Source organism: Amphiprion ocellaris, chromosome 13 (assembly GCF_022539595.1).
Source record: "Amphiprion ocellaris isolate individual 3 ecotype Okinawa chromosome 13, ASM2253959v1, whole genome shotgun sequence".
In the NCBI taxonomy this organism is placed as follows: Eukaryota; Metazoa; Chordata; class Actinopteri; family Pomacentridae; genus Amphiprion; species Amphiprion ocellaris.
Genome location: NC_072778.1, coordinates 36,711,928 through 36,720,689, shown reverse-complemented (window position 1 = coordinate 36,720,689; position 8,762 = coordinate 36,711,928). Strand labels below are relative to the sequence as shown.

General features: G+C 42.6%; 1 long non-coding RNA gene across 3 annotated transcripts; it reads right to left on the bottom strand.

The window, feature by feature from the left end:
• Positions 1–761: 761 nt before the first annotated feature.
• LOC129350315 (uncharacterized) lies at positions 762–6,985 on the bottom strand. 3 transcript variants are annotated; one of them, XR_008603679.1, is made up of 6 exons: positions 6,813–6,985; positions 6,252–6,394; positions 5,058–5,172; positions 2,947–3,061; positions 2,669–2,811; positions 764–1,096 (listed from the first exon to the last, which is right to left on the bottom strand). It is a non-coding gene; the product is annotated as an uncharacterized LOC129350315 (long non-coding RNA). The 3 variants fall into 3 exon arrangements; XR_008603678.1 differs by having other exon boundaries at positions 762–1,096; positions 2,669–3,061; XR_008603677.1 differs by lacking the exon at positions 2,947–3,061 and having other exon boundaries at positions 769–1,096.
• Between the last annotated feature and the right edge of the window lie 1,777 nt (positions 6,986–8,762).

The window sequence follows — 8,762 nt, the reverse complement described above, 5'->3', positions numbered from 1 at the left end:
ACTGCATTGTGCCAAGTGTAATGTTTGGTGGAGGGGGGATTATGGTGTGGGCTTGTTTTTCAGGAGCTGGGCTTGGACCCTTAGTTCCAGTGAAAGGAACTCTGAATGCTTCAGCATACCAAGACATTTTGGACAATTCCATGCTCCCAACTTTGTGGGAACAGTTTGGAGCTGGTCCCTTCCTCTTCCAACATGACTGTGCACCAGTGCACAAAGCAAGGTCCATAAAGACATGGATGACAGAGTCTGGTGTGGATGAACTTGACTGGCCTGCACTGAGTCCTGACCTCAACCCCATAGAACACCTTTGGGATGAATTAGAGTGGAGACTGAGAGCCAGGCCTTCTGGTCCAACATCAGTGTGTGACCTCACAAATGTGATTCTGGAAGAATGGTCAAAAATTCCCATAAACACACTCCTAAACCTTGTGGACAGCCTTCCCAGAAGAGTTGAAGCTGTTCTAGCTGCAAAGGGTGGACCCACGTCATATTGAACCCTATGGATTAGGAACGGGATGTCACTTATGTTCATATGCCAGTCAAGGGCAGGTGAGCGAATACTTTTGGCAATATAGTGTATATATATATATATATATATATATATATATATATATATATATATATATATATATATATATATATATATATATATAAATAAGAGCAACCACAGGGAGAGCAGAAGGGGAGGATGCTGCGTGAAACGTGCAGCAGATGCGACTTCAGATGAGTGAAACTAATCACAGAATTACACCCAGTCATATAATACACTGTATATACACTCTATAACTAAACTGAACAGTTCCTTCTAACTACATCCTAGAAGCTCATCCAGTGGATGATTCTGGTCTCTTACCAAAGCTGACCTCTGCAGCCTGGTACTTCATGGGCACCTTGATGGGAGTCCCATCAGACAGGATGAAGGGCAGGTTCTGGGAGTTGGTGAACAGAAACTGCTTCTGCCAGATGCCCCTGAAGGCCACCGTGTTGACCAGCGCCACCTGCAGGTGGTGTCCCCACCACAGGGCCTCGGCCTGGGCCTCTCCTGATCCAGAGAGCTCTCCGCTGCTGCTTCCTGACTGGAGGGGCCACGACTCATCTGGAGGGAACCAGGGAACGGCAGGGGTTAATGGAGAGGCCACGAGGCTGTTATCGACTCATGTGGTCTGATGCCATGAATAAATGAATGAACTGGACGACTCACAAGAACACAAAAAGAAAAAGCCGAACAAGAAAACAAAAAATCAGCCATCAGGGATCGCTGCAAAAGAAATAATCTTATCATGGACTGGGACAGGGGGAGGATTTTAACATCAGAGACCAACAAACATAAACGATGGATCAAGGAGGCCATCGAGATCAGGAAGCAGGCGAGCCGCTACATGAACCGGGACGAGGGGGACTACACCCTCTAATACCTGGGACTCCATCCTCCAGAGACCACCGGACGGCGGGGGGCGTGGCCTATCTGACAGATTCTGACAGATCTGTCAGACTGGTCACATGATAAAAAGGACACATCAGCACACGCCAGATGACGCTCTGAAGAAGACTGCAGTTGCAGTTGAAACATGTCAGCTAAGGTGAAACCATCTTATTTTTGATTTGTCGGTGTAAAAGAAATAACGCTATCCTATGATAGTCAACAACAAAATGTAAAACAAAACATCATCCAAATAATAAAAGTTTGTATCTATCTATCTATCTATCTATCTATCAAAACATGATTACAGTGAAACAGCTTTGAAAGAAGTCAAAAAGTCACACTGTTTTCCTGTTCAGTCCCTTCAAATTTATTCATTTTTCTGTTTTATTTTTGGTTATGTGATCATTTTGCATTTCTTTATGGTCATTTTGTGTCTCTTTGCGGTCATTTTTGTGTGTTTTTGTTCAAATTTTTTGTTTCTGTGATTATTTTGTGTCTTTTTGTGGTCATTTGGTCAACACTCAGGCTTCATTAGCTGTAGCACATTAGATCTAACAGTACAATTGATGATAAGCATTAGCTCTAATACGTTACTGTAAAAAATTAGCTGTCATGCATTAGTTGTAGTATAATATATGCAATACATTAGTTGCAGTACAATAGATGCAAACAATGAGCTCTTATACATTTAAACTATTGCAGTAAAAGATGAATATTAGAGCTAAAATGCTGCAGTAAAAGAAGAATATTAGAGGAAAAATACTGCAGTAAAAGATAAATAATGTGTGTGTGAGACACTAAACCACAGAAACATAACCCGTAGTTACTGTGCGTAGAACACAGCTGTGTTTACTCGCACTAAGCTCCACTCTCCTTACTGAGCATTTAAAGGTTTGGAAGATCCTCCATGATGGCGGAGGGGACTGATTTCCAGGTCACAGTAGCAAAGAGCACTCAAGGAGTAAGTATAAGTTGGATGCTTAGAAGCGCTATTGTTACATATAGCAACTTTTATTATTTTCGAGCAGCTGTTTGCCACATGCAGCCCTAAACTGTAACAGCTCTCCAATAGAAACACTTCTTGGTGAACAGTTTTATGACCAGGAAAACAATTTGGACTACAATGTACTCTTCATATATGTTTATATTCATGGAAACAAAACCATTGCTCACTTGTTGAACATTGAATGCAGTGGACACACACCATCAGAGTCAAATGGTTTGGACAAAAAGGAAGTCTCTTACTACTAAATCAAGACATCAAACTTGCGGAAGATCACGGTGGAGACCTCAAAGTTTCGCTCCAGCCATCCATTTGTAGCCTGAAGTCCTGCGAGAGGTTGGACATGTCGGCCCACTTCCTCATCTTAGAGAAGAACTGGATCAGACTGAGACAAGGACATGTTAGGATTTATTTTTTTAAGGCACTGCTAGCTGAACACTGAACTTGATGTCACATATGAGTAATACAATATTGATATTTGTAATGTATAAAACAGTGTTATGGTCACTTTAAGAAGTACCTGCGCAAGGTATTATGGGATGCCTGTTACCCCATGTTTGGCAGTCTGGTCTGGCAGTTCAGAAGTAAACACATTGAAAGACACCACTCTCGTTTCGCCTCATTATATTTTATGTCTATATAAGATATACAGACATTACAATATTAATAACCATTTGTTGTGTAATTAATGTATGAGTTGTGTTGACCTGAATAGAGAGAGAGAATTAACCCCAGGCTCTGAAGGGTTAAATACATGATGGATACACACAGGTCAGGCTGGAAAGCTACAGCTGCGCGCAGCGCACGCACACACACACACACACCAGTACAAAGAGTGTTTTCACACACACAGCACATTCCTATGTCCTTATAATAAAACAACTAATTTTACTGAAACCGCTAAACTCAAGGTTGTTTAAGAGTGGAAACCATAATAATCCTCCCTATGAGACACCACCAGCAGCTGCATCACATCTCAGTTAACAGAGGAATAAGACTGACAGGTAGAGAGAGGGAAGAGGGTTCTAGGAGGTTCTTTTACAGGATGGTTCCTGGAGATTGGATGAATCGTGTGCCAGAGATATGGACGTATCTGTGCACCAACCAATGGGAGAGCTAAGTCTACACCACGGTTATCCCCACCTTTAGCCAATCACTGTTCAATATTTGAATGATATGTTTGTGTTCAATAACCAATCACATTTCACAATACGGTATAAAATGTTCTGTTCATATCAGACTTTGTCATTTTCTGGGAGGCTGTTCCAGACAGAAAAGGTCCTTGATCAAGATTCTTTTGAGACACTGATGGCAGAAAATAAACAGCTTAACTGGAAAGTAGTAGTTTGTTTTCTATCTCAAAAAACGAACCTGCTCAACAGACACAAGTGTCAAAAAGCATTCACACAAAGCAACTAACTTTCCACTGTAAAATAATAAAAACAAGGGTTTTCTTGCAGTGAGAATTGTTTTACACCATCCAGAGGTTTGAGCAGGCACCAAAGGAAAATAATAACAGAACTTAGTATGAAATCCGTTTTCACATTTTGGGTTCCAAGTACTCAAGCATTATTGATGTGTCTGTTACTGAATAGTGAGAAAAAACAGAAAAATACTCAGATTTTTGTCAGATAAATTCACTCTACAGCATTTTATCAGTCATGCTCACTGCTGTGTGTGGTCAAACATCCATTTTAAGATAAGAAAAACTCAGCAGTAGGTTTAAGAATGAAACTAGCCCAGATGTTAAAGAACGACAAGTCTAAAAAAGAACAGGAAAACATTTTCAGTTCAGTGGCTGAACTAAATAGCCTGATACCAAATCGAAGAAGTCATCTTGATGGTGTGGTTGCATTTTTGTTAAAATCGAAGATAAACTTTGCAAAAAACTTTTTAATATCACAACTCAACAGCCACCTTGGCAGAGCATCTAAAGACAGCAGGTTAAACGCATTCGTTTTCTAATCCTGGATCAGTCTTGTGTTGGAATCACCAGTTCACATATTTCTGTTTTCAGAAATCATATGAATAAGGGGCTGCTCTGTTGTTATCATCATATCACAATATCTCATTCAGAGTGCAGTTATTTCTTCTGTTACTGATCTACATCACCATGTAACACAAAACGCCTGCCTGGTGGCTAGTTTGGCCTCAAACAAAGAATGAGCAGCTTCTTCTGCTGCTGCTACATCCCAATACTCACGTTAAAATAATGTGTTTTTTGAAAATGAATACTTGTAAACATTCTACTCGACCCACAAAATCAATTCGGAACCTCTAAATGTGTACACTATGGGCTCTCTGAGAAATGTTTATAACCTGAGGTAGCTCTGTGACACAGACAAAGAGGAGATATAAAAACAGGTCTACTGTGCTTGTTCACTGGCTCCTGTTTAAAATAACTCACTGAACAACTGCTGACATTTTTCAACTCACTTTGGCAAAGTCTGAGTTTGCAAACACATAGTTCATGATCCAGTAGTTTGAAGGGTTACACAGCTTTAAAAGAATAAAAGACATTTAACCAGAATCCATTAGTTATTTAAAATAGTTGAGTGTTTTTATGCATTGGGCCGTATTCAGAGGCAGGTTTTACTGGATTATTGTCCTGCAGAGGCGCCAGCGTCTGACCTGAGTTTGGACGAGTGAAGGATCCTCCCTCCATCAGTCCTTTACCCACTGTGGGAGTGGAGCCCTTCCTGCAGGCTGCATCCAGCCAACAGGCCAGCCAGTGCACCACCTCCCCCTGCAGAGACACACAAAGTGAACCATGTTAGCAAACAGCAGCGGCACCATCGTTCTGCTGATATAGAAAGCTTGATGACCGCTGGTCCGCTTCAAGCAATTTAAACAGAAGCATGAAAGGTTATGCACCACAATTACACATGTACACACACTTAGCTAAAACCTCTGCAAAACTTTAACAGCAGAAATCACAAGTGGTTGTTTTGACAGTGAGTCTGTTGAATGCCCCAGTGAGACATAATTGCACAGCATTTTAGCTGAGGTACTGAGAATTACATTTTTAGAAATAAAAGTCAATTAAAAACAAGCACAAAAGACAACTGCATTTGGTCTTCTCATTTTCAAACATAATACTTACACAAAACAGCTGACAGCAACAGCAAATTGGGTTTGAATTATTCTGACAATTATTTCATCTAATGCATCACTTTTTAAGAAAAAAGTCAAATGTGTGTATTTTCAGTTTTTTTATGTCACTGTAAGAAAGCATTTATGTCCACTTTATGATTTTAGATCCTGCATTTAGGTTTTCAATCTCATTTTCTCCTTCCTCTGTACGTTTTTGACATCATAGTAATTCTAATTATTATTATTTCCCACCTAACACATTTTGTAACGCACAGAAATGTGACACAACCAGGTTGTTGTTGTTGCTATTACAAATTCAAAATATTCAGGTGTGTGGCCTGTTCAATCTGGCATCCCATATTTTTTTTTTTTTAACCAATTTTCTGACAAGCGATTAACAGAATGATCAAATACTCATCTGGACAATAATCTGAATATTAGACAATAAAAAAAATAATAGTAGCAGCAGGCTGCACAGTAGCTTGGTGGTTAGCTCCGTCGCCTCACAGCTAGAAGATCCTCGGTTTGTGTCCCAGCCTTCCTGGGATCTTCCTGCATGGAGTCTCCATGTTCTCCTGTACATGCGTGGGTTTCCTCCAGGTTCTCCCACAGTCCAGAAACATGCTGAGGTCAACTGGTGATTCTAAACTGTCCATAGGTGTGAATGTTTGTCTCTCTGTGTAGCCCTGTGATACAGTTACCTGTCCAGGTGAACCTGTGATAGACTGTTACCTGTCCAGGTGTCCCCTGCCTTCACCCGCAGTCAGCTGGGATAGACTCCAGCCCCCCATGACCCTGATGAGGATCAAGAGGATCCGACGACTCGACGGACAGACGCTTTATTAATCCCGAGGGAAATTCAAAATATTCAGCAGCTTACATACAAAAACAAAAATAACAAAAAGGCAAAACAGACAGGTTAGTAACATGAATGTTAACGGTTAGTATATACTCTAAAAAAACTTGCTGTATAATACTATAAACATTTCTAATTTTAAAATCTATAGAAATACTAATTGTATTAAAAGTCAATAAAACAGTGTTTACACCTTTCAAGACAACGTGGTTTAAAGTGATTTAAAATTATTTAAATGGTTTAAAGTGATTTTGACAGGTAGCACGAAAACACTTGTAAACTACATAAAATGCAGACATTCTACAATCACATTGGATCAGTCCTGATGTGCTCATGACTGCGTGAGTATCAGGTAAACAACACTTAAAACGGGATGATGAAATTTAAGAAAAACAATGCAATATATTATTAATGGTAATAACTTTATTTACACTGACCTTTCTCTCTGGCTGTGGTGGGCACTGGACACTTTACCACCAACAGCTGCTGGAAACTGATTTTTGTTTCACACCTTTGCTTTTTCCTTTTGAAAAACAATCACAGTCCATAACATCTATTTTTTCAGGACAACTCAGATCATATGTCACATAAGGATGCAGGAGTGTGACCTGAGTCATGTACTTCATTTCAGTGTGAAAGAAACTTGAAAATGATCAGGTTGAAATGCGAACATTTTTCGACGGTGAATCCCTCATCCCTGGAACACACAGGAGAGAGAGAGAGAGACACCTGTCCTGGGGGACAGAAGGAGTGAGAGACACCTGTCATGGGGACAGGAAGAGAGAGAGACACCTGTCATGGGGACAGGAAGAGAGAGAGACAACTGTCATGGGGACAGGAAGAGAGAGAGACAACTGTCATGGGGACAGGAAGAGAGAGAGACAACTGTCATGGGGACAGGAGGAGTGAGAGACAACTGTCATGGGGACAGGAAGAGAGAGAGACAACTGTCATGGGGACAGGAAGAGAGAGAGACAACTGTCATGAGGACAGGAAGAGAGAGAGACAACTGTCATGGGGACAGGAAGAGAGAGAGACAACTGTCATGGGGACAGGAAGAGAGAGAGACAGATCTGTCCTGGGAACAAGTAGAGAGAGAGAAAAACACCTGTTATGGGGGACAGGAGGAGAGAGACTTGTCCTGGGGGACATGAGAGAGACAAACAGGAAAACCTTCATCTTCATCAGTAACACCTGACAGGAATACCTTCATCTTCATCAGTTACATCTGACAGGAAAACCTTCATCTTCATCAGTTACACCTGACGGGAAAATCTTCATCAGTTATACCTGACAGGAAACCTACATCGTCATCTTCAACAGTAACACCTGACAGGAAAACCTTCATCTTCATCAGTTACACCTGAAAGGAAAACCTTCATCTTCATCTTCATCAGTTACACCTGACAGGAAAACCTTCATCTTCATCAGTTACACCTGAGAGGAAAACCTTCATCGTCATCTTCATCAGTAACACCTGAAAGGAAAACTTCATCGTCATCTTCATCAGTAACACATTACAGGAAACCTTCATCGTCATCTTCATCAGTAACACCTGACAGGAAAAAGACACCTGGGCGGAGAACCTGGCAGAGAACAACAGGAGGGGCGACCTGGGCACAGAACTTGGAGGAGAACCTGGAGGAGAAAGACAGGAGGAGCAACCTGGGCACAGAACGTGGAGGAGAACGATAGGAGGAGCAACCTGGGCGGAGAACCTGGCGGAGAACAACAGGAGGAGCGACCCGTGCACAGAACCTGGAGGAAAACGACAGGAGGAGCGACCTGGGCACAGAACTTGGAGGAGAACCTGGAGGAGAACGACTGGAGGAGCAACCTGGGCAAAGAACGTGGAGGAAATCCTGGAGGAGAACGACAGGAGGAGCCACCTGGGGGAAGAACTTGGAGGAGAACCTGGAGGAGAACGACAGGAGGAGCGACCTGGGCACAGAACGTGGAGGAGAACCTGGAGGAGAACGACAGGAGGAGCCACCTGGGCACAGAACGTGGAGGAGATCCTGGAGGAGAACAACAGGAGGGACCACCTCGGGGCAGAACTTGGAGGAGATCCTGGAGAACGACAGGAGGGGCCACCTGGGCGGAGAACTTGGAGAACCTGGAGGAGAACGACAGGAGGGACCACCTCGGGGAAGAACTTGGAGGAGATCCTGGAGAACGACAGGAGGGGCCACCTGGGCGGAGAACTTGGAGAACCTGGAGGAGAACGACAGGAGGAGCGACCTGGGCACAGAACATGGAGGAGAACCAGGAAGAGAACGACAGGAGGGGCCACCTCGGGGCAGAACTTGGAGGAGATCCTGGAGAACGACAGGAGGGGCCACCTGGGCGGAGAACTTGGAGAACCTGGAGGAGAACGACAGGAGGAG